Source organism: Meleagris gallopavo, chromosome 5 (genome assembly GCF_905368555.1).
Source record: "Meleagris gallopavo chromosome 5, MGAL_WU_HG_1.1, whole genome shotgun sequence".
In the NCBI taxonomy this organism is placed as follows: domain Eukaryota; kingdom Metazoa; phylum Chordata; class Aves; order Galliformes; family Phasianidae; genus Meleagris; species Meleagris gallopavo.
This window is the reverse complement of record NC_139408.1, coordinates 18849841-18875045: the sequence shown is the minus strand read 5'-3', so window position 1 is coordinate 18875045 and position 25205 is coordinate 18849841. Positions and strand designations below refer to the sequence as shown.

Sequence of the window (25205 nt, the reverse complement as noted above, 5' to 3'; positions counted from 1 at the left end):
CAGATTGATTTATTAGGTCTAAATGTCAGATCACAAACGTGACTAAACACACTAGGAAGACAATAAAAACTAACAAATCATACCAGATCCTAGACTAAGTGGGACCATCAAATATCTAGAAGATAGTGAAAAAACAAACCACACACACAGTCGCTCCTTATGACGCTCTTCTCCTTTTCCTTTAATCTTTCAGCTAGTTTTTATTTCTGCAGATAAGGACCCAGCAAAAGGATCTCTAGAGGCTAAGGGCCTGACTCTGATCTCAGCATCACTGAGCTCAACAGCATTACTTTTGCCTTGTGATATTAAAGATCAAGATGGTTCCTTGAACTCACACTCACCTGTGCAACACTACACCATTCTCTCTGAACTGTTTAAATACCCAAACAATAAAAGTGCAGCTTGCTTTGATCAGGTTTTTCACTCAAGTTTCAAGATTTGGAGAAGCAGGACATAGTGATTACCCATGATTCATGAAGTGACAAATGACCTTGGAGACCTCTGCATGGAAAAATGAGATCCTAAGGTTTTTACACACTGTGGGGTGCAACCTCCCTGCCTCAGGAGTTTCACAGCAGTTTTGAAGGGATTAAAACAAAGAACCGCCTCCATAACTAAGCCAGCTAAAAGTTTAATTAAATACAATTGCTTGCTGCGCTTCCCTTCCCCAAACAGCTTCATGCATATTCATCACTGTAATTACAGCAGCAAAAAAACTCCACAACTAATTATGCCACACGTCTCATCTTCTGTATGCCTGGAATTTTTTACATAATTACTACTGAAATTAATTGCAAGTTAGTTAATTTTGCACTTTGTCCTTTCAGACTTAATTGAAAATTAAAATTTTTCAAACCAAGCCATTCTTGTAAGCATGGTGCTTTTACCTCTGATGGTGCCATACACCAAAACACTCTTCTAATTGCTTTTAGTAACATAACGTAGTATAGAATACTGTAAACTTTATCATTTAAAGTAAGAGCCTGCTGCCCTAATACAGATTTACTGTCTGCTTCTTAGTTGCTTACTGCACAAAGAAGATTCAACCTGCCCACTGTCACTTGCCGTTCTCCACAATCCATCCGTGCCATCCCCTGAGCCATGAGCTGCCTCATCAGTGCCACGGTTAGTCTACATCAAGCTTAAAGCTGGCATTTTTTTGACCGTGGTTCAAATATTATGCCTAATATTTCAAAGGCAACTAACCATTTTGGATGTCCGGTCCAACAAGGGAATCTGAAAAAGGTGTCAAATACTTCTTCCTTTGGAGGTTGGGAAAGAGGAAGAGTTAAATAGGAAAGCCAAATTTCAACTTTGCTTAGAAAAATAATTTACTGAAAAATTTTGACTTAGCCTTGAAAAATAATTGTCCAGAGCACACACTCAACATAGCTTTTAAAAAAACAAAACAAACAAACAAACAAAAAAATCAACAATATCAGTATCAGCTTTTAGGGCCACTAAAATAATTCACTAAGAAAAAACAACAAAAAAGTCAACCTATCTACTTTAAATACTTTCTCCAGCCTTATTCTGAAGCTTCAGTTGGGCTGGGTTTGATCAAATTTAAGCTTTTTCTTCTGTCAAAAAACAACTTGCAAATGTCTAATCAGCCAGGAGATTTTCCAAAGGACAAGGCAAGTCTGCAAACAAAGCACTTGTTCCTTACTCCTCCACAGTCTCTGTAAGCCATTACTTAACTCCATGGGTAATTTTTCTGTTATAATCTTTCAAGACTTCACTACAGGAGCTAGAGGAGGATGAGCCCAATAGCAGAAAGCAAACCCCTCCATCAGAAAGCAAATTGCTCTGAAAAGCACGGCTTAGCAACAGCCCCATGAGTAAGACATCATTGCATAAAGAGAATAAAGTAATTTTATCAGTTTTGCAATTCTGCAAAAATTCCTGTTGCTCCAACAGGGCAAACGATCTGTCCACAATGAAGTGGTGGCAAAGATCTATACTGCAGGCTATCCTGCCAGGAAAGGAATTAATCACTACTGATAACTTTTCTTTTAGTTCTCAAGGGTGAAGATTTGTGTCACCAAAAAGCAAAAGGCTGAAAAGGAACACCTCAGATACAGCATGATGGCAATAAAGATCTCACAAAAAAAAAAAAAAAAAAAAAGCTGATAATAGCAACCTCATATGCAGTAAATCCAGAATGCCTCAGAACTTTGTTGCAACCAAAATCAGATCCCAGACAGCGGGAAGCTGCCTCTTAAAGCGTGCGTCAGCAGTGATAAAGTCATGAGCAAAAATGCTGTATGACAGGGCACATGGTTAGAGCAGCCTTGGAGCTTGGCTACGGCAAGAGACAAACCTACTTTCATCAAGTCAGGAAGACATGCACACTGTGCTGAGTGACTGTATCTCGAGAGCTGTCATTATAAGGGAGGTGGAACCTTAATGGCCAAAAGGAATCCCCTGATTTAAAACTCCTGAGTGTACAGCAAATAATGAGTTCCCAGGGTGCTTGGGGAGTAATTAAAATGGTAATTAAAAAGAAAAGCATTGAAAGTCAAGAGCCCAAGAATGCCAAAAAAGCACTTTCAGTAAGCGCCATTAAGAGCTACGGTTAGTGATCCCTCACCAGTAAAGCAAATGAATACGGTATTTGTTCTGTCTCTGTAGCCTAAGAGCTGCTGAACCTGCGATCCATGTGTGCATTATTAAACAGGAGGTTCTGAATAAACTAGACCCCGCTATAGTGTCAGAAAGCAATGATTTCTGTTTGACAGATAATCTGCAATTCAATGATGAAAGCCTCCTACTTGTCTACCATGTGTGATGTAAAAAGCGATATAAAACTTAAATACACAAGCATGCTTTTATAGACTTCCTCTAGTTAAATACTTTACAACTTTTAAAATTGCAAAGTTCTTTGTAATCAAGTCCAATATTTTCTTGATTCTTTTTCTTTCATTCTGCTAATGCTTAGCAATAGTGTTACACAGACATACACACAAAAACACAATCAATGGCTGAGTGTGAAATCCTTCCAATTTTTATGTACTCTGCATCTTTTATCTAATGAGTCTTCTGTGTCCCTATTCAGAATCCGAAAAATATATGCTAGGAACACTCTAAGCTAGTACTTATTTTCTAAAGACTTCCACTTGCATAACTAAATACTAGACTAAGACTCATTTTAAAACCTCAGAAAAAAAGAAAAAAAAATCGGATGTCAGTCCAGCAAATGTTGACTGTCATTTATCTCAACTACCCACCATAGTACTTCCACTTTAATTAAATATCAAATCGGTCAAGTAGGTATGCAGATTTAATTACTGCTGCAGTTTAAAATGAGCTTGTTTCCCCTTGAGACCAGTGAAGGTTAGTGGGATGACCTCAGTCTAATGGAAAATCCTCAGTTTGGCAAGTCAATGGACACAGGAATTTGTCCCCTCAGGCACAGTTTAAATATCATTCTCAGCAATGCACTGCTCCCAAAGAAGTGCTGGTCTAACATGGTTAATTCGATATCTGAGATCTACAACATCTGAACACCTGATGGAAATAAATGAACAGGACAATTGTAGGAAAATGGCTTGTTCAGAGTTAGCTTTGTCACTTCAGTAAGATTGGGCTCAACGTCAGAAATCCTGAAGCTCTCTGTTTTGGCTGAGATCTCCTCTGCCTCTGCATTCTAACCAACCAGAGCCAGGGGTCTGATCACACCAAATGGAACAGCCAAAGCCTTGAAAGGGATGGCGGGTACTGCAGCAGAGAGGAAAAAGAAGAGGGGATTGAGGGAATAACTTCAAGCCAGAAGAGAGAACGGGGGCAACTAAGGGACAGAAGTGTCTTGAGGCATGCAGCATCCCAACAAGGATGTTTCCCATCAAAAATTCTGAATGAGGATTATCACTCAAGCGGAGTCTGTGCAGAGCTTTCTGTTCACATCAGGGGCTTGGAAGAGACCAAAACCACACCTAGCATGACATCTCTCCTCACATATGTCCTAAAGGGACTTCTAGGCTGGCTGTCAGAAACCCAAAACCCACTTCACTAATTTCAAATCCTCTGTAAAAGAAAAAGCTATGTGCATATCCATTCTTTCTCTGCAGCAACATCAAGGACCAAGAACCTCAAAAAGCTCTGTATCAGATGCCCAGAACCAGAATCATGGTCTCCAAAACCAAAGCTAAGTATTCTATGAAAAGCAGACAGCCACTGCAAAAGTATTTCAAAATATATTCCTCTCGCATTTAAAAACTATAGATGTTCCTCAGTATCTTTATAAACCTACTCTAATACTCTGTCTAGATAAAAGAAAACACAGAACATACAACATGTGATACTTTTTACAACCCCTGTGGCATGTGAAGGTTTTGCAGACTCAGAAAAATTGCATAATTTTGAAATTCACTTCCCAAACCTCAGTAAAGGAAGGCTTTCCTGCTCTTGGTAATTAAACCACAATACTTTAAGAAAAAGTAGCAGGTGACCGTACCCAGAACAACAAATAAACCAGTTCAGAAGTAACAGTCCGTAGAGATGAAGGGGAAATCAATGACGACAACAACTGTGCTGCACGCCCTTTTTAATACAGTATCTTACACAAGGACTTTTAGTTTGACATTCCTTGTACAGAACAAATATTTTACATGTTCTTCACTGCATCCTAATTCCATAACAGAACTGCAGCATTATGACATTTAACAGACAAGCAGAATTTTTCTGTTTTCTTTCACCAGCACCTGATAGCAAAGTATTTGGGCTTATCTGCTCAAGTGAGTTCAAATCCAGTTACTGAGCCTAGCAATGAGAGGTTCACCTGGGAAGTGGGAGATACCAATTCCAATCTCTTGTCTCTTGCTTTTCTATACAGTGCAGCAAATAAATACATAAGGGTGCACTTGAAGCAGAGAACAGAATATAGTGCTGCCTCCTCCAAGCCACCTTTGCAGAAAATTGTCTCCTGCCCAAGGACCCTCAGATCCTCTCCCACAAAGGAGAAAACTGACAGAGTGTTTTGCCTGAATCCATACTCTCACTGTTCTAAAGCACTGTGATTTTAATCACCTTAGGATGAGGGCAGCAAGGTGTTTCATACCCTTGGACAAAGATTTGACTGTGACAGTGGATGAAAGGAAAATCAGCTTATCTTGGCTCTTTCTGAGGCAATGCAAATGCTCAGTTTCTGGTGGAACTCAATCCTGTTTGTGCCTGTTGGTCCTCAACCTTTGGGGGGCTCTGGTAAATGAACTCCTGCTGGGAACAGCCCAATCAAACAGAGGTGTGAAGCAGATGACAAACTACTCTACTGTGCCCAAGTGGAAGCAGAGCACTTCACCTTTATGAACCTATGCAGATTTTTATTTATTTGTTTCTTATTTTAATAACTGCTTGCTACACCTCGATGGCAAAGACTTTTCAGACAGGCATTCTCATACCACCGTCAGCTGTTACTCCTAAACAACAGGGGACAGATCTGCAACAAACTCTCTGTCTGTGTTTTTGGCATAGCTTCTACACATAATTCTTCATTTGCTTACTAGCTGCTCACTGTTTCTCAGCTAACTGGATATGAAGTATTTCACTTAATGAACTGTACATCTTTATTTAATGATCCATTATGCTGCGCTCCATTTTTTATAATGAACTGCTGAAAAAGAAATTTCTGCGTTGCACAACCCAAGGCTAATACTTTCTTAACTAAGAGAAGCATCTCACAGTCTGAAGCCCAACAGGCAATTTTTATCTCTTCTATTTACTTATACTCAGTGAATGCATGCCACAAAGTGTAGGCATCTGCCATGGCAATACATTCAGTGCTAGGGCTTGTATGTGTACGAAAAACATTTTAAATACTACAAGTAAATGCTTTCTTTTCCAGCAGAGGCAAGCTGCTATTCATTCTTCCATTGTATAACGTGCATTTTTAACAGTTCCAGAGGTCAAGTCAATAAGCCCTACCCCAGACTGTATTGTATAGGAAAATAAAAAATTGTCCTAGGAAGATGCAAACAAGTGCTTTCCCTTTTCTAGAAAGATATTCCAATCTAGGTTGAAACATAGAAAACAGAAGATATAGACATACACATTGAAAGTTCACTATTTATTACTTAGAGCATTCTGGCAGGAAGAAAACATGTTCCAGTTACAAAGGCACATGCATATAACGCAGCCTTGACAGCATGTTCCTTTTTGGTTTTCACTTTTGTTTGCTCTGGTCAATTAACCTGTTCTGCTGGCTATAAAGCAACTTTCTCCTCCTCCTAGTTAGTACAGCATTAAAAAACTTGCACTCTTCTGTGGGACACTCAGAGCTGCTGCCCAAGCTTACTGTTCTGCCTCAGGGTTATGCTGCACATTTCAAATCGGAAAGCATTTAAGCTAAAAGTAAGTCTTGCGTTTATTATCCTGTTGGTTTTTAAAAGCTAATGATATGTGCTGCTTACAGCGAACTGCAAGCCTAGTGGGAGGCATTTTAATTAATACAATTTGTTCAAAAGAAAAACAAACGCAATTCTCCCTCATCTGTCAGCCAGCTGTACTGCAATCTGAATGCCAGGAAGGAAGAACAATAAAGGCAAGGCTGTGCGAAAATTCAGACAGAACTGGGACTTGATAAAGAACAGTACAAATATAAGTCAATTTCACCAAATCTTAGATAGGAAGATTTGAGTTTTCTAACATCTACTCTTTGACAGCTTTACATTTTAAGCAACTTATCTGGTTTCAGGTTAATCTTTCCTAACAGAGATTAGCAATTTTTAAATAATCTTCTCCAAGGAATGCTCTTTAATTGTATCACACCATGCTCTGCGCTGTGAGAGCTCACAAGTTCAGGCGCAGAAGAAAATGGGGGAGAGAACAAAGACTTTCTATAGCAGAAGCGGCTGTGAGAATTCCTTCTCAGCCCCTGAAGACAAACTCACTCCAATCAGGGGCCTCCAATTAGCCACTAATCTGATACTGATTTTAATCTCATTTACACAATATTCATTACAGCAATACCGAATGATTTGCTATCCATTTCAAATGGAGTACATTACACTGAGCTAAGGTCCTTAACATTTTGACAATCCTAATATTGATTCCCCTAAGGCAACGAGTCCTGGAGAATTCATCTCAGTGACATCTACAAAGCAATTTAAACTACTTACGCATTTCTTTTTTTTTGAAACCAACAGCAACAACAACAAATCTCAGGACCAGCTGGCAAGTTCTCGTAACAAATATTGTCACACTGATCAGTATGGTAAGAGTTTCATGTTCCAATATTATTAGGACTGAACTTCAAAGATTTGCTGAGGCTCAAAATGAGACAGGCATCTCATTTTTCAGATTTCTGCGACTGTAAGTTTATTAACATACAGTGCTACTGAAGTCAGACAGCCTCCATCTGAACGTGGTACCAATTTTGTAGCCTAGAGGTTAGCTAATAGTTCCCAGATTGGACATGAGTACGAGACCAGAGAGACTTTGGCAAAAATCAATTCAGATAATGAAAGGGAAGCAGTTTCTGTCCTTCCTGCTGTGATCAAGTGATCCAAGAGCTGCCAACCAAATTTTTAAGGTGAGGTATATAGACGATGAGTTTAACTTACCATTCCAGCAGCAATGAATTATTCGGCATGTCTTCACTCACACAAACCTGCACAGCTCCATTTACCTTCACTTCAGGGCTCCATTTTGTAATGCCCAAGGCTTGTTTCTATCTTAATCAATGTTTAATTTTGCAAAAAGGAAAAGATTCATCCAGTTCTTCTCTACATGGCATACAATTTCCTTAGCCCATGAAAAGAATGATTGAGGAGGGGTAGTATCAAGGTCCTATTTCTCAGCTCATCTCCCCTCAAAATAAAGGGGTGCTATTGCATGCAGCTCTTCTGATTTAACTAAAGTACAAGAAAAACTGTGGGGTACTGAGGAGCACTGTGAGTCTGCTTACAAAGAAATCCATTAAGTACAGCATTATTGAAATCTTTTTTACTCTTTCTCCTTCTCTCTTTCCATACCTCTACAGTCAGTGAAATGAATTAATGCAAATCTCTCTACATTAAATCACAGTCATTAGAAAGTGTGTCCACCATGCAGAAACACAGTAGTAGATACCACTTTATTGTTCATTGACTACTGTACATTTTAATAATGATTCCAATCTCTATTCTCACTTGGCCTTTTCTGTTTAGAAAATCATTCTCTAAGATAGTGACCTCTTCGCCTCACACAATGTCCTGACCCGGTATGCTGAATTTCCATTGTCTGGCCTCCTCTTTGAGCTTACAATTTAAAGTGGTAGAGATCGTGCACTGTTCACTCGGAAAGTAATGCCTCCTACTTATGGTTTTAAGTTGAGGGAGGGAAGATTTAGGTTGGATGTCAGGGAGAAGTTCTTTACTATGAGAGTGGTGAGGTGCTGGAACAGGCTGTCCGGAGACGTTATGGATGCCCCTTTACTGGAGGTGTTCAAGGTCAGATTGGATGGGGCTCTGGGCAGCCTGATCTAATATTAAATGGGGAGGTTGGTGGCCCTGATGTGGCAGGGGGGCTGGAGATTCATGATCATTGAGGTCCCTTTTAACCTGGGCCATTCTGTGATTCTATTTATTTCCATACAACATATACAAAGAGCACAATAACACTAAGTGATAGAGCAAATTATCAGCTACAAAACAATGTTTTTCAACATAGTCACCACCGTTAGCTATGCATTTTTGTCAGTGATGAACAAGAGCTCTTTTTTGGGGTGACAGCTAAGCAAGACTGCCTGGAACACGACTCGTCTTTCATGTTGCTGTCACCACTGCTGAAAAGCATCACCCACCATTTCACTGTGTTGGTCTCTATCAATGCTCACAAGCATTGATAAAATGTCAATAGGTACCGTTTCTTCTCCTCATGGAGGAATTCAGTGACACAGCTTTGCTTTGTGTACACTTCCATACCAGACACCATTTTATGAGGTTACCTCTGCAGCCATCTGTCACATAGCACAAACATCTGCCTCTGACATCATAGGCAAACATAATAATAATAAAAAGGAGGCATTACTTTTGGAGAAGTCCTCCACCACATTTATTCAATAATGAATTACTGACAGATTGCAAAATGATCAATGGCAAATTTGGGTAACTCAAGGACTTGAGCAGAAGCGAGTTGCACTGAATCTGGAATTCACATCAATGAACTGCATATCTCAAATGCTTTATATGATGTGTTTTATATACTAATCCTCTTCACTATTTACAGAGGTATATAAACTTCAGAAGTGTCTTCAGAACAGAAAAAGCCTTTTCATTCTAATTGCTGCAAAGTGTCCTTTCAGACTCAAACTTTTGTAGGTGCCAGAACAAAATAGCATCCTCTCACACATAGATTAGAAAAACAATTAGGAAACAGGAGCTGATCTTTGTGGAGCTGAATTGACAGTGAACAGGAATAAATTCTCAAACACAGAGCCTTCACACCAACACATAATCAAATAGTGAGTCTGATCCCTGGGACCTCCACAACCTTTGCATCACCCTCCCCAGACTTCAAGGCCCGAGTTCCAGGGAGTGTTTTGCCTTTAGGAAACAGGCCAGCAGGTACACAAACTGCACGAACATGACCATTATCAACAGATCAGAGACGAGCTGAAGAGATGAGATCAGGAAAGCCAAGACCTCCCATAAGAGGGCTGGAGCACCTTTCCTATGAAGAATGGTTGAGAGAGTTTGTTTATTCAGCCTGAAGAAGAAGAGAAGGTTCCAGGGAAACCTCACTGCAGCCTTCCAGTAGGTAAAGGAGGGATAAAAACTAGAGAGGGACCTCTTACAAGCATATGTAGTGACAGGACAGGGGGTCACAGCTTTAAACTAAAAGAGTGGAGATTTAGATTAGCTATAAAAAAGAAATTATGTACTGTGAGGTGGTAAGGCACTGGCACAGCTCCCCAGAGGAGCTGTGGATGCCCCATGCCTGGAGATGTTCAAGGCTAGGCTGGATGGAGCCCTGGGCAGTCTGATCTAGTGAGAGATAATCCTACCCACGGCAGGGGGTTGGAGATCAGCTATCTTTACAGCTCCTTCCAACCTAGCTACTAACCTAACAACCTCAGCTGTTCCAACCTAAGCTGTTCAATCTTGCATACCGGAGAACACCAGACACTTCTTTCTGCTCTTAATTACAGTGAAATTCTTCCTCTGCTCCTGTAAGAAATCAAAAGCTATCTTTTCAAACAAAAAAACCCCACCAAAACAGTGCATTCTCTGTGCTACTGCTTGTATTTCACATTTCGTCCCCTCCCCACTAATTTATAGCTAAAAAATCTCTTTTCCTATATCACTGACTTCTATGAAGAGATGCCCTGAATACTGCTAAAATGCTGCTAGTGCATCCTGTTATTTCAGCTAACAGGTATTCTTCTCTTCGTGAAGTGTGGTGGATTTGATTAATAAAGGCAATCTTTCAAAGAGCTGAACTCTGCCTTCCTAACACACACCAACCTTAAAATGAACAAACAAACCAAAAGCAAAAATCAAATAAATAGAAAAACCAAAAGAATACAATGAAAACTAAGAACAAAAAATCTAGGCTCATTAAAACTATGTGCTAAGATTAGCACAAGGCTACCTAAGATCTTCATCCTCTTCACACAGAGGAACTGATAAATCTCTCACCAGCGAAAGCAAAAAATGAGATAACTGATAAACTTCCCTTCATCATTATACACTTGTGCAGTGGAAGCAAGGGTGACTAAACTATGTTCTGATATTCTGATACTTACATTTACCAAACTGTAGGATATTAAATGAAAAGGTATGAATACAAAATAGGATAAGAGTGTAGGTTCTCATATTTTACTGGATAAGAATAAAAGCCATTTGATGGACAGATTTAGAGATCAAAGGCAGTATCCTGAGATCAGAATATAGATGTATATTTAACAAATATCTTTGCCTCAACTCTTTTTGTCCCCATATAATTCCAGCATGTTAGCTTCTAGGAACTCAAAGTTGAATTGGGTCTTCAGTACTAAATTGTCTACTAATTTCTCAAAGGGATTAACAAGGGATAAATAAGTTATGCTAAAAACAAAGATTAAAAGGTTAGCATCAGACTGTATTGATCAGAAGGGTTAGCATCAGACTGTATTGATCAGAAAGGGATCATCTTTTTCTGCACTTCAAAGAGCTTAGTAATGCCAGTGATTCCAAATACAGAAAAGACCCCCTCTCATCCATACAGTACTGAGACAGCAATTCTGTTTATCAAAACTTTGCCACACAAAATGCTATCTTTTGGGTAACTCCACACAGGCAAGTTTTATGCTCCCGGTGAAATGATCTACTAGCAGAAACAGAATTTGAATCAATCTCTAAAACATACAGTGGGATCCCATTAGATGAAACATCATCCTACTCCAACACACCCTGCTGTAGATGCCCTGGAGAACTGCATGCATTAACACTTAGTTTTTCCAAGCGTATATCCTAAACAGACATGAATTCCCAACATGTAGTTCATTAACTTCTTTGTAAACAGTATTTGAGTCAACTTGTGACAAAACCTTCCTGCCCTGCTGGACACTAAAAGTCCAGACATTAATGCTCAGACAGTAAAATGTATTTTTGGCTGTTTTAAGATCACCAGCACAAATTCAGATTTCAATGCAAGATATTACCATCATTTGTTTAAGAAAAAATATATATATATATTTTTTCATTTCTGAGAAGTCTCGGTCTATTTAGATAGTAATTCTTTGCTTTGCAGCTTGTATAGATATTACAGAACATTCCACTAAAGCAGACAGAGATATAATCTTTCAGTAAACAGGTAACTCACTGCAAGATGAGGATAGCACATTAAGGTGCAAACAACATAAGCCGAACAGCATGCCTAGGAGATTCTGCCTCTGTCGGCACACAGTTGTCTGCCTACCTGCAACAGAGTTGCATTTCTTTTTTTCCCCTACTTTTTAATTGCTTGAAATTACAGCTACTCTTTCAAGCTTAAAATTGCATAAATGAGTGCCCTCCTCTCATAAAGCTTGTAAGAGCCCTTACGGACAGAGAGAAAACTATTTGCATGTATGCTGTCAAAAATAAGTCAGTCACAAATGTTACAATAAGACATATTCAGTGTATCTGCAAACAGCAACAAACAAAACTGTTTTCTGCTAACATATCAGCATGGTGATTAAAAATAATTTATGCTGCCTTTTGAAAACACTGTAATTCAAATAATAACTCTTTTAAGCACCCATGATGAGATGTATACAGTGTGTTTATCACCTGTCATTTTTTTTCCCAACAGTTAGGAAAGGAGTGCAAATGTAACGATGTTATTTCTAAAAACACAGCTCCATTTCTCTAGAAGGTGGTGATAGCAGGTGATATGTGCATGTAAAGTGGCACAGCCACAGTCTTCCAAAGACCAATGAAAGTCTGCTGAAAACTTGCATCACAGAAATCTATCTCCTTTGAGAGAGAAGCCCCACTCCTTAAAGAGAACAATGACCAACACAGTTGATAAAGGCTGTATTTTGCAATGGTAGAAAACAGAAGTGCTCATGTTGCTGCAACAGAACAACAGCTTCCCACAGTTGGATACAACCAAGCCACATGCAGCTGAGCATTAGTACAGCTTGTACTGCCCTACCCACTTCAGAGCGTGGATGCACACATCGCTTTCAGGAAGAACTCTTCTCTGTCCCTTTCCTAACAGAAGTTTTGAAGAAAAAGAGTTAGTGGGTTGGCAGGTCAATGCTTTGCTTGCATCTCTGGTGGACAGGGCAAACATCACCCTTGTTTTTGCTGACTTCTCTCACTTGACAAATACGGAATAAGTACAGCAACACATGGATTAAGAGACATTAATCAATCTGGGATATATAGAGTATTCATCTCTCAGCAAATAGCTAGAGATGAGCACCAAGCAAATGTGAGTCAACCTTCGGATACACTGGTTTTGGTTTCTCAGCATAGTGATAAAAATCCATACTGATTAGACTTCTGTAGTTCTTGTGACCCAGGAAAAAGCCTTAAGTTAACAGTCAACAAAAAAGTTTATATGAAATCCAAGTATGTCCCTGGGAGATGAAGCAGCACTACTCCCATTTTAAAAACTGGGAAGAAAAAGAAAAAAAGAAAGAGGTATCAAGGCAGAAAATTGCTGTAAGTCACATAGTAGGATCACAGATGATCAAGGAACTGCATTCTGCATTCGCTCTCTCAACCCTTTGATTAGGATGGCCCAAGTGGCAAGGACGCTTTCTTTGATCTATATCTTTATGATCTGTGGTGACAATTAGAGCTATGCCAGGAAGCCTTCCGACAGTTCATCCCTCTATTTATACTCTAGCTACAATAGCAGGAAAGTATTTTTAAAAATAAAAATGTCATCTTTCTTGCAAAATCAGTTGCCAACAGCGTGGATCCTCTTTTATCAACACTGAGGAGCTGAACACCAAGGCAGACCTCCCCAGACACAGCCCGTAAGCACTCCAAACCCCACTGCCAGGTGGGTGAACAAGTGCTGAACCTCCCAACAGGCTCTGTGCCTGCTTAAGAAGAAGCCTTACTAAGGCAAAGCTCCACCATACTCCCAAGGAATGCTTCCTGCCACAAAGAGCCTGCTCTACCATGGAGGATCATTACAATATCAACAGCAGCAGAAGAGCAGAAAACACATCACTGACACCCAGTTCTGTTCATCAACAGAGCAAATGGCTGTGCTGGCAGAAGCACAGTACTCATGTACTTTGTCACCGGCCTAAACCACAGACCATTACAAATGCAGAAACCATAATGGACAGGAGAATTAGGGACAAAGAATTGGCATTACATCATTGTTCTTTACATCTCTGAGGATTAGAAAGGTTCCTGTTTTTAAGAAAGAAGGACCACTTGAGATCAATACAGCAGTAAATGAAACATGCTGGGAATATCTGCTCACCTACATGGCTTCGATACACTTTCCAGACTAGACAGATATGGCAGAGCAGCTGTATCCCCAGTGCAGGTCCCAGGGATGCAGGGAGTAACATGAAATCAAAACCACATTTGCCATATTACACAAAGCTCTAGTTTGGAATAAAACTCACTACAGTGAGGAAATGCATTGAAAACGAGCAAGTGACTGTGTCTGAAGACACCACAGACAGGGTTGGAGACAGCACACAGACCCCAAACTGATGATGCTGGAGTCATAGGCTCAGACCAACCTGGGAAAAGATGAGTTGAATAACAAATTAATTCTTTGGGCTGGAAAGCAGGGGCATTTTGTGCCTTGAGGTTTTTTTTTTTTGCCTGTTTTTTGTGTGTGTGTGTGTGTGTGTTGTGTTTTTTAAACTACTGATTACTTTTAACAATTCTACTGTAGTTCAGAGACAGTATTATCCCTTTCCACCTGGAAAGGAAAGAAAGACAGGGTACACACATAATCAGAGCTACAAAAATTGTATGCAGTTATCCCAATGTATGCAAGAAACTAATAGTGTCAAAGGGTGCAGACACAAGTTGAATGTCAACCTGATGTAATTTCACCCCCATCCCACCTGCCCCATACACCATACACCCTCCCCCCCCCCCCCCCAAAAAAAAACCCACCCTGAAAATATTTAGGAGTGCATTCTCTGGATCATTAACAATGTCTACAAATATCCTTAGTCAGCAGCTTTTCTTGACACAAATAATCCATTCAGAAAGGCAAGTCAGCCTCCCACTAAATCTTCATCAATAGAAAATCCACATGCTACAGAAACACCTTATCTTGGCAGGTTAAACAGCCGGTGCTTTGAACATTTAAGCCAGCATTGTAGTAGAGGAACCAATGATTCAGTGCCACAAAGCTAGGGAGGTACATGAGAAGGAAGAGCACAGAAAGAAGGCTGAAAGACTAGTTAGTGTTCAAGCTGCACGTTATCGTGCCTCTTATATGCACTCTTTACATAGTTGCTCTGAAAACTCATGTAAAATACGTGCTTCCTTTGGAAGAAGTGTCTACTTGACATGCAAGAATCAATCACGTGGTTACATATTAATAGACAGAAACAGAATGCCCTGAATGCATCTAATTATAGTAATGGGAACCAGAAGGGAAAACATCCTCTGGAGTGACAGAGGAGATGGTAAGTTACTCTGATAGGAAACCAACCCCATTATTCCAGTTTTCTACATGTGGCCCAAAGAAAAATGATCTTCTCTTTACTGTAATATTTTAAACACAAACCAAACTCTCCATTTATGTGATACCATTGTTAACAAAACAGAAACTGTTAGTATAGATGGTGTAATCCTGCACAGCACAAATATATTAAAGATTGATAATACAGTCACACACAGTATGACATCACCACATATAGTCACACACAGCACGACTACAGCACACCAGAAAAGCCTAGCCAAAACAGAACCAAAAGATCTCTTCACATGTACGACACATGGATGGTTGGAAAAGATGACTTTAGAGGTCTTTCTCAACCTTAATGATTCTGTGATTCAATGATCAGCTGTAGACCGGTACTAGCAGAGTAGTGTTCAAACCACAATGCCATAAAGGCACTGCACAGAGATTATTTTGAGTAATCATTAAATTACTGCACAATTCTGCAAGCTTTAAGCCTTCTCCTTGCACTGCACAGCTATGCACACACATGAAAATGAAAGGATTACTGTATTAAAAAATGGACAGTCAATTCTACTTACATGTAACCTACTAAATACTCTGCAATAATCAAACTACAAGTCTTCTAGGGCTAAAAAGTTCTATTTTCCATTTTCGTGGCGTAACAAGACACGCGGAAGGAGACTGACAAACAAAACTCTGTAACAAAAACCTTACCTCTCATACACAGCAATCATCCCACTTAAGGGTACTGGATTTTTGTTGGTGATGAGTTTGTTTGTTTAAAAAAAATCAAGATTGCTATTGTTAAAGCAGGATATCATTCACTGCAAACTCCAAACTCTTAATTCATGCTCTAAACAACAAACAACCTTTTAAGGTTAAAGACACATTAACTAGCAAGTCTTGAAGTACAGTTTCGAACCACCTGACTATTCAATCACCTTCCTCACTGTGAAAGGCTAGAAGGAATTTCTTTTCCCAGAAGGATGGGATAAGTCTGTGTACATATCTCCAAAGCACCCAACAACATTTACAAGAGGTAACTTCTGCTGCAGCTTCACAGGAGCACACTGCTCTGTAAATGCAAACAAACCTTGCTTGACCAATGGTTCAGCTCATCTGCTACCTACTGCCCACTGCCACAATGCCCAGCAGCACCATCCCACTGCAGCTCAGCCAAAGTATGCCCACACAGGGAGCCCAAACCTTGTCTTTCAAGTTGCTGTCACTGCTGCTGAAATGCAGCACCCACTGCCTCACTTTGCTCACATCTACTGTTTGGTCTCCATAAATGTTCAGCAAACAATGATGTATGTTAATGGGTGCAATTTTTTCAATGCCACACTTTTGATTCATGCTTACTTCCATGTCATACACCATTCTGTCAGACTGCCCTTCTACTGCCATCTGTCACATGGCAAGAAAATGTAATGGAATAGAAGCTGGAAGGTCCAATCTCTGCTGCCATAACACCAACACCCTTCCTCTGAAACTGTCGGCCAACACAATAAAATAGGAGGTATTACGTCTGGAGCATCCAGGGGAGAAAAACAGTCACTTGGTAGACTTTAATGAGGCCCCTCTTCCTTCTTGGTGGGCCACCTACCCAAAGTGGGAAAACCCTGCAGGAGAGCTCCGGGCACTGAGATTTTATTGTGGTTTTATTATTTTTCCTTAAACCAGTCAGAGCTGCAAGTTCTTGGGAAGCAAATTCCTCTCCATGCATTTTCTGCAGAAGCACAGCTTCACACAACTCGTGCCTTTTCTTCAGGAAAACTAGCAATTAAGGCAGCAATCCGCCAAGCCTCAGGACAATGCATACAGTGCTGTGCATACAATGCAATGTGGGACACTGCCTCATCTGGCAAACACCACTGTCAGACAGTCAGATTTATTTGTTTTATACTGTCAAGATGCCTCAGAGTCTTAAAGATTAATTATAAATCAAAGCAACACGACTCTCTTTCAACAGAACAGGTAGTTCTGCCTAGCTTCTGCACAATGCATCCTATGCAGTGCTCTAGACAGACACTTATTTTCATGGCAACTGCTCAAGTTAAAATAATAATAATAATAATGCATTTACATAATGAGATTGTGAGATAAACTCCTGGAAACCAAGAACGTCGAAGTTAACCGTCAGCTCTTTGTCAGTGCTAATGATGTGCATACTTGTGTGGCTGTGAGTGGGCAACACAATCATCTGCAAAATGAAAAAACTGCATTAGCATTACATTTTGAATTTTCTATGTCTTGCTTGGGTTGCAGATTTAATTACTTTTTAATACAGGCTTCTTGTCCGTTTTCTGGAAAGGAAAAAAATGAGCGTTGTGAAAAACGAAATGTATCCACAAAACTTCATTGCTTAAGCCAAGTAATTACTGAAGCTGCTACAGTGTTTTGAAACCTGCACCTTGAGTAATCAAACACTGCTTTAAAGAAGCTGTTCACGATATTTGTGAATGCAGTTGCTACAGTAATTTACTCTCAGACTATTAGCTTGCTGGGTCTTGTGAGTCAAACACACGATTAGGGCAAATGAGTCTTCTGAGGTGTGTGTGATGGTGTGAAGAGAGGAAGAATGGGAATGGAAAAAAATCACCACCACTGCAAACAGTAGAAATAGGAATTCAGAAAGTTACACGCCTACTTCTATGGGAACACAGCCTCACCACCACACTAGAAGGTTCTTCCCTTTCTGAATGGAAAAATACCTTTTTAAAAAGCAGCAACAACAGCAAGTTTTAATAGAAGCTGGGTGGGTAAGAAACAAGGTAAAGACACTCAGGGAATTCAGTATTTGGCCAAAAAGTTCCCCCTACCTGCCTGAACTCTCTCTGATAACTCCTGCTGCCCTCACACCCACAGCTTTAGAAGCTTCTGTTTAATATTCCAGTATGTAGTGCCAGCAATTACACATTTGTTAAAATCCATCAGCTGCTCACCAGCTGCACTGAGATGGAGCAATGAAACGCAGAGCTGAGAGCTGCAGGAATAGGCACAGCTCTGGGCTGTGAGGACAGGTCTGTGTTGCTGTGCCCACCGCAGGCTCTGAGCAGGTGCCCATTTTTCTTTGGGCAATGTACGGGGGATGCACACAGCCCATTAACGTGCTGATCTGGTAAAGCAGGCAGCGTTCCCTCCAGCCTTCTCCCTTCTCCTTGCTATAAAAGGCTAGGCAATGTGGCACCAAGATTTCTTGACACTTTCAAATGTGACTTGTGGGCCTAGCTGCAAAAATGGTATCTGATGAGATGGCCTGAAAGCAAAACAAATGCCAGCAGGTAGCTTCAGTTCTGGAGAATATGACAGCTCACTTGCACAGTCAAAGGAATTGCAGAAGTGGCACTTTGAAGTCTCACCAAGGAAAATATCTTTAAAATATATTAAAGAACAAAAAAGCCCAGAACATTTTCCAAGCTAATTAAGATACTTAACACTGTTCTTAAGCAGTATAAATACTTTGAAGCTGCAAATAAACAGCTCTGCAGAAGGAACTGACAGAGAAAGCGATATATACAACGCTCTGAAGAACAAGGTCCCTCAAGTTGTATTACACTTTTTCAATTTTTTTTTTTTAAGGTATTTATAAAATTACATCGATTATATTATCTAGGTTTGAAATGGAAACAGACAAGTCAGTAGGCAGGCAGATCTAAGTGTTTTATAAGCTGTGATAGGTTTCAAAGCAGTAAAAAAACATAAAAGTAAAAAAAATCCATCAACAAACCCCCCCACGCAAATATTATCCTCCTCTTCTCCTGCCCTCCAAAGGAAGGTCTCCTCCTAGTCAGATCTGCTTTCTGGATCCCTCACGCAACACTTGGTGAGTAATACACGTTCCAGTTTTATACAGCCTGAAAGCACCCAAGAAAACAAATACTGCTGAGTACTTGCTGGGTTTGCTGCAGAGCCAGCGCCCTCACTATCAGCATCTGGCACTGGAGCAATCCAGCAGGGAGCGTCACCCAGCAGTGGCTGGATCCAAGGGTCTGGGCCCTGCTCCCCTCAGCATCACTGTGCTGGTTGCTGAAGGGGGCTCCAGCTCAGGGACAGGCAAGCAAAATGGGGAGGGGAAACCCGAAGCAAAGCTTTCCCCTTCCCAGGCCCACAGGATACTCCTTCAGCCTGAAATATCAAACTACGTTGTAAACTACGTTGGGAAGAAGAAACCGAGATCTAATAAAAACAGAAAAAAGTAAATTCATCTGGACCGAGGGTGGATTCACATAATTTGTATCAGTCACTGACCCTGTGAGAACCAACCAAAATTAGTTCCATCCACAGGGAGGGGAACTAGTGCCAAAAAAAAAAAATGAAAGAGAAACCTTATTTGAACGTTGTTTTGAGTTCCAGAGATCAAAAAAGCCCCAACAGTGTAATAAATAAATGAAGTCATAACATCTGCATCCCTCCTGTATTCCTCTGAAATGACGCACCTATGCAAACACATGAGACTTGGGAAAAAAATAACAAAATATTAAAAGCAGAGGGCAGGAGGAGATTGGGACAGCATGAACCATACACAAAACATTAATGGCAACACCTACATTTAAAGACGAAGGCATAGAGCAAGAGCTTAATGGCTTCCTAATGACAGAACGGGGCTGAATTCAGCTTGATCTCAACACTTAAAAATTATCAAGCCAGAAGAGATGGCCAGCACTACCTGATTCTATCTCAGGATAAGCAGAATCTTCTTGCAAGAGTTACTTAGCAAGCCCCAGCAACAACTAGTTCACTAAATCAACATGAACACTGCCTACAGAATGGTGTTAACACAAGCTGGACATTCATAGTACAGTTTATAGAAAGAGCAGATGCAAATCAGTGTGGCACAGAGCTCTCTTTAATCTCAACATCAGTCTTCATCCACAAGAGCTGAGATAAATCCACTCCCTGATTCGAGTTCCAAGGAAACCTAAGAACCAGAGTCTGTCCTGCACACTAAACAGAAAGAACAGGTAATGGTTAAAGTCATTCTGCATCTGCAGTAAGTGACCAACACTCCAGGCTAGTAGAAGCCTAGAAACTAGGTAATGAATCTAATACTAGGAGAGTTTGATTTAACTTTAGAGCTGAGGTGAAGTCAGAACAGGGAAACTTACTGTGAGAACTGTAGAAAAATTAATCAGCCAGGAACAATGAAATCTTCACTACCTGAGGCCTTGAAGCCCACACTGCACAAAGCCTGTCAGAGTGATGCTTCACAGGGCAAACCAAATTGGCAAGAATTGGACATCATCTTTGAAGCCTCTAACAAGGAGGGAAGCAAAACAAGTGTCCGTGTGGTATCTGCTCAAATCTGTATTCTCATAAGCAGGGAAGCATTAAATAAAAAAGCATTGTAGAAAACAACTCCTTTTATAAAAAAAATTGTTTTTACATAAAGGATGATGTTTTCAAATATGCCTCGGAGCACAGAATCTACTAAAACTGATGTTACTTTGTACATCTAAACAGGCACTTTGGAAAACATCCACTGTCGTAGTTTTTGGCTTTCTTGCTGAGAAACAGCCATAGCACATAGGAGAAACATTCCCTTCTCTTTATACCAATCCCTGGAGGCATTCAAGGTCAGGCTGGATGGAGCTCTGAGCAGCCTCATCTAGTGATAACAACCCTAATCATGGCAGGGGGTTGAAACTGGATAGACTTTGAAGTTCCTTCCAAATTAAGCCATTTTATGATCCTATAATATGATTCTATGCAAAGGACAGAGGTGCTCAGCAACCTCATCGTTCTGGTTCTCTCCCCATATGCAAGTAGAATGGGCAAGGGCATGAAAAGAAAAAAGAGGAAGAGCAAAAACATAAAGCAATTCCTTCAAACAGCCAAAGAAGAGAAAGAACATGTTGGGATTGCAATTCCAAAGGCAGTTGCCGTATGATTAATGTAACTACTTCAGACATACCACACTGAAGCCCTTGGATGAGCAAAGAAGTGAAAAAGGCTGACTGACTTTGTTGCTGTTCCCCACAGATGTAATCAACTCTGGAGATGGAAAAGCTTAGGGAAGAATGGTACAGAGAACTCCACCCTGTCCCAAATGACAAAGACTTGTGGTCAAAGTCAGGACAGATTTTCCTCCAACACAGCAATTGCGGATGGATAGCAGTGATGAAGGATGCAGGGTTACTGCCAGCTCTCATCGACCCGCTTCCCTTTATGTAGGAGTGGGCACCTTCAGCTAGTGCAGCTCCCACTTTGTACATCAGCTGCTGTGACACTTTGCTGCCATGTGGTTTTTGCAGGTAAGGGGATAACCAACCTGTCATCCGCAGCTTATATCCAAGAAGAGGATTATTAATCCAGTTCCTGTGGAAACTTCCCCCTCCAACAGATGTTTAATGCAGCAACTTCTTCCACAACTCCCCCTTCCATTGCATGAGCTCCATTCTAGTGTCTGACAGGAAAACACTGCTGCCAAACCACAGATCTAATGGCAAAAGCATCAGGAGACTGCTCCCACCTAGCAAACCACACGCACGGAATTGCTACCCGCGTCAGAGAAACTCAGGACATATGCTATAAATCAAGGCAATAAAACATACGCAGTACAAATCATGCGGTAAAATAGGTGGGAAGAAAATTCCTGGTCTAACAGCTTTAGCACAACTGGGACAGAAACTCCTACTCTCACCTGACTGTGACTTCCAGACATCATTAAATGTGTAGCATTACATCTCCTGAACTTATAAACAAGATACACACTTCTTTGTTACGAATACCAGTCCATATCAGAGAGCTGCATAAAATAATCTTCATCCAGCATTCTCATAGAGAACGATTTATCTCATGTTTGGGTATTTTTTTCTTTGTGGTATCATTTTTTGGTTGGTTAGTTTTTATGTGTTTGTGTTCTTGCAGCCCAGACCACTGCACATCCCTCCAAGGCAGCAATAAAACACACCAACAACTGAGAAGAAAAGGTTTACCTGAATACAGCAACATCATCTTGCACCATTTTAATTGCGCGTATGACTGAAGTCTTAAATTAGCTTAGAGTTCTTCTTCAGCAGCTCTGCAAAAGCCAAAACTAAGCACATGAAGAATGCATGACACAACAACCAGAGACAGAAAGAAACAAGAAGGCAAGCTAACAAGAACAACTGAGGAAAAGATCATGATAGTTTACCAGAAGAAGCAAATGTGCCATCTCAAATGATGAATGAAAAAGCACAAGAGTATGTTCCATCCAAATGGAAATACACCGGGCTTTCTAGAAGGATGAACTGACATACTTCACTGATATACCAGTAAGAAAGGTACAGACCAAAAGCATTCCTGTAACTTCCTGGAAGATTGAAGTTAACTCCTTTCCTCAGTGTCTTTTTCTGTGTTGCTTGATTCCCACCTCAAACAGGCCGTACAGTGCACAGAGACCCCATGCTGTGCTCCTTCTCTGGTATGGAAGTTGTTGTAGCACCTCAGTGCGTTTCCTCAGGCACCTCCAGCCAGCACTTCTTCACGTTCAAAGTCTTGAATTACAGCCAGCTTGGCCAGGAAGGCACTCCCTGAATATTTTCTTGCAATTATCAGTCATAACTAGAATCTGATTTCACACCATCACCAGCTAATCATCAGCTCACGGGGAATTGTATATCTAAAGGTGGTGAAAAAGGCACGCTGGAAGACAAGAGAAAGCCCAGCAGTGGCTTGTGCAAACACTCAGTGATTCAATCACACTGGTGTTGCAAGCTCAACAGAGGAATAGACGTTGGGTTCCAGAATGCAAATGTTGGCGGCTGATTCTTCATAAAAACAATGGTATGACTGCAAGAGCTGAGTTTTACCACCATTTCCGCCTTCACACCTGTATCAGCTGACTGCTCCACAAGAGCAAGTGGCAGGACTATAGACAAGCCATCCTTTCATTAAACAAAGTAAAATTAAAAAACAACAACAACAAACAATTAGGAACGTGTTTTAAGCCCCTTTGTATCATGCCTACTTCTTGTCTGAAAGACTGACTCTGCTCGCTGCCACCACATCTCATTTTTATCCCAACAGCTGCTTCAGGCCTCACGTACCTGCTGCAGCCTCCTTGCAGGCCGAGTCCAGCTCTTAAGACCCTCCCATTCCAATTGATCTCCAACACACTTGTCCCAGTCTGGCCAGCCAGACTGGCTTTAATTGCAAGCAAAAACAGCAAGAGAAAAACTTCAGCTTGGAATCTATCAGGTTTTGAGCAGAACAAGTCTTCTCATCCTCCTGCCTTTTTCTGGTTGATCATGGTCATCAAGTTATTAAACAAGGAAATAACCTCTCCCACAGCACTGCTTTCTTAAAATCATAGATGTGCTCGTTGTTTTCTGCTTCTAGAGTGTGAAATAGGAAAATTAAATTTGACAGCAAATTAGTCAACACAAGGGCACTCTCTTTCCCATACAATATTCTTATGGCTATGAGTTCTTATAAGCACCAGTGCCAAACACTTTGCAAAGCCTCCCATTTAATTGTACACAGTGACCCCTTCCCCTCAAGCCAGGCCCCAAGTCCATCAGTCAGTCAGCAAAGTTTCAGCCACAAAGGGCTTAAAAATTAACTGATATTATGGTTCAAATCTTCGCTAAGAAAAGTATTCTTGAAGAAAACTCTCAGCTTAACTTGTCCTCTGACAGCAAACCTTAAGTCTTCTCTAGCGGAGGGTAAATCACAAGTACCATCTGCCATGGAAAATCTTTCTCAAAAAGTCTACAAGTGTTTTCCTAGACAGCCATTGCTAAAATGAGGTTAGTGCTTCCCAGCAAGGAGAAAGAGAAGTGAGGACCATAAGCAGCTGAACAAATGGAACATGCTCGTTTAAGTCCCTGAGGTTTTACTACAGGGTAACGCACTACCCAACTCTTAAAAACACTGGATTCTCCAGATTATTTCCACTTAAGAAGTACTTGGTAATAGCTGCACTTACTCTGGTGCAGTAATGTTATTAAAATAAACAAAGGTAAAGTAGAGAGTAAGCCTTGAATATTCCGCTTTGAAGCCTGGGAAGATGTAATTCTGCACCAACGTTCAGACCTCACAGTGATGGGCAGGTGCTCTGCAGCTGACAGATAATATTCAAAAACGATTCATGATATTTATTTTCCTCACATTACTTTATAAGCCTTCATAAAGCATACAAAAGGAAAAAGTTTGGTATTCTTCATCTGTAAAACAGAGATAAGGCATCCGACAGAAGTTAACCCAGAATGCCCACGGCCATTTACCAAGTCAACAGGAGGAATAATCCAGGCAGCTATCATTGCTTCTGGCTCTGCATGCAGGACATGAGAACGTGCAGCCCATTTTCCCACACTTCAGCAAGGTTGGTGGAAATACTACCTAACTGCAGGTACAAACAGGACTTCTGTATCCAGTGCTTCCCACCCAGTACATTGCTACTTTCCCTAGCAGCCAATTTGCCAATTTCTACCTAGACATCTGAATTGGATTGGAATAGAGATACTAAAAATTAGTTTGGAGACCAAACCTTATGGCACTACTTCACTGTATCCTCCATGTTCCCCCCAGATAGTTCTTCAGGTTTTACTGTTTGCATAAACTCTATATTACAAATAAACAGAAAATTAATTATTCAGCTTCTAATTCCCATTGCATGTTGATGTTTATGTAATTGAAAACCATGTAATTGCTTTATGTTTTTAACATCCCTCATAAATATGGATTTTTAACGTAATCTTTTACAGCAAATTAGCACAGAATATCTGGTAATGTGAGATGGGAATGTGCGTAAATTTGGCAAGCTTGGGGAACAGCACACAGATTGAAGACTGTCTAGATGTCTCTCACCACTTCACAACTTTCAGTAAGCAGAAGAAAATTTGCTGTGGTGCCCAGCTTTCCAAAGAATGTTGATCATGCTCTGTGACACGAGTTTTAATGCAAGAGCAGCAAAGAAAAGAAAGCTAAGAATTCAACAGCCTCATCCTTCACAGATTTACAGGTACTGAAATGCTTGGCTGAGGATCAATCCTGGTTTAATCTAAAGTCTGGCAACAATTTTTTTTTTTTTTTGGTGGTAATCCATTTGCTTATCAAGTTTCATTTGCTGGTTTTAGATCAGGCAGCATGAAATACCTTTCTCTGGAACCCTGGCTGGCAACTTCCTTGGGTTTTAAACATCACCCTGAAGC

At 40.5% G+C, this 25205-nt stretch overlaps 1 protein-coding gene and 1 long non-coding RNA gene across 4 annotated transcripts in view; one reads left to right on the top strand and one right to left on the bottom strand.

Annotated features, from left to right (window-relative positions):
- The window catches only part of LDLRAD3 (low density lipoprotein receptor class A domain containing 3), a 115492-nt gene that overhangs the window by 20568 nt on the left and 69719 nt on the right, over window positions 1-25205 (bottom strand). The window lies entirely within an intron of this gene.
- On the top strand, window positions 6216-24574 carry LOC146544270 (uncharacterized). The gene is made up of 3 exons (XR_014883474.1): window positions 6216-6348; window positions 7143-7210; window positions 21937-24574. It is a non-coding gene; the product is annotated as an uncharacterized LOC146544270 (long non-coding RNA).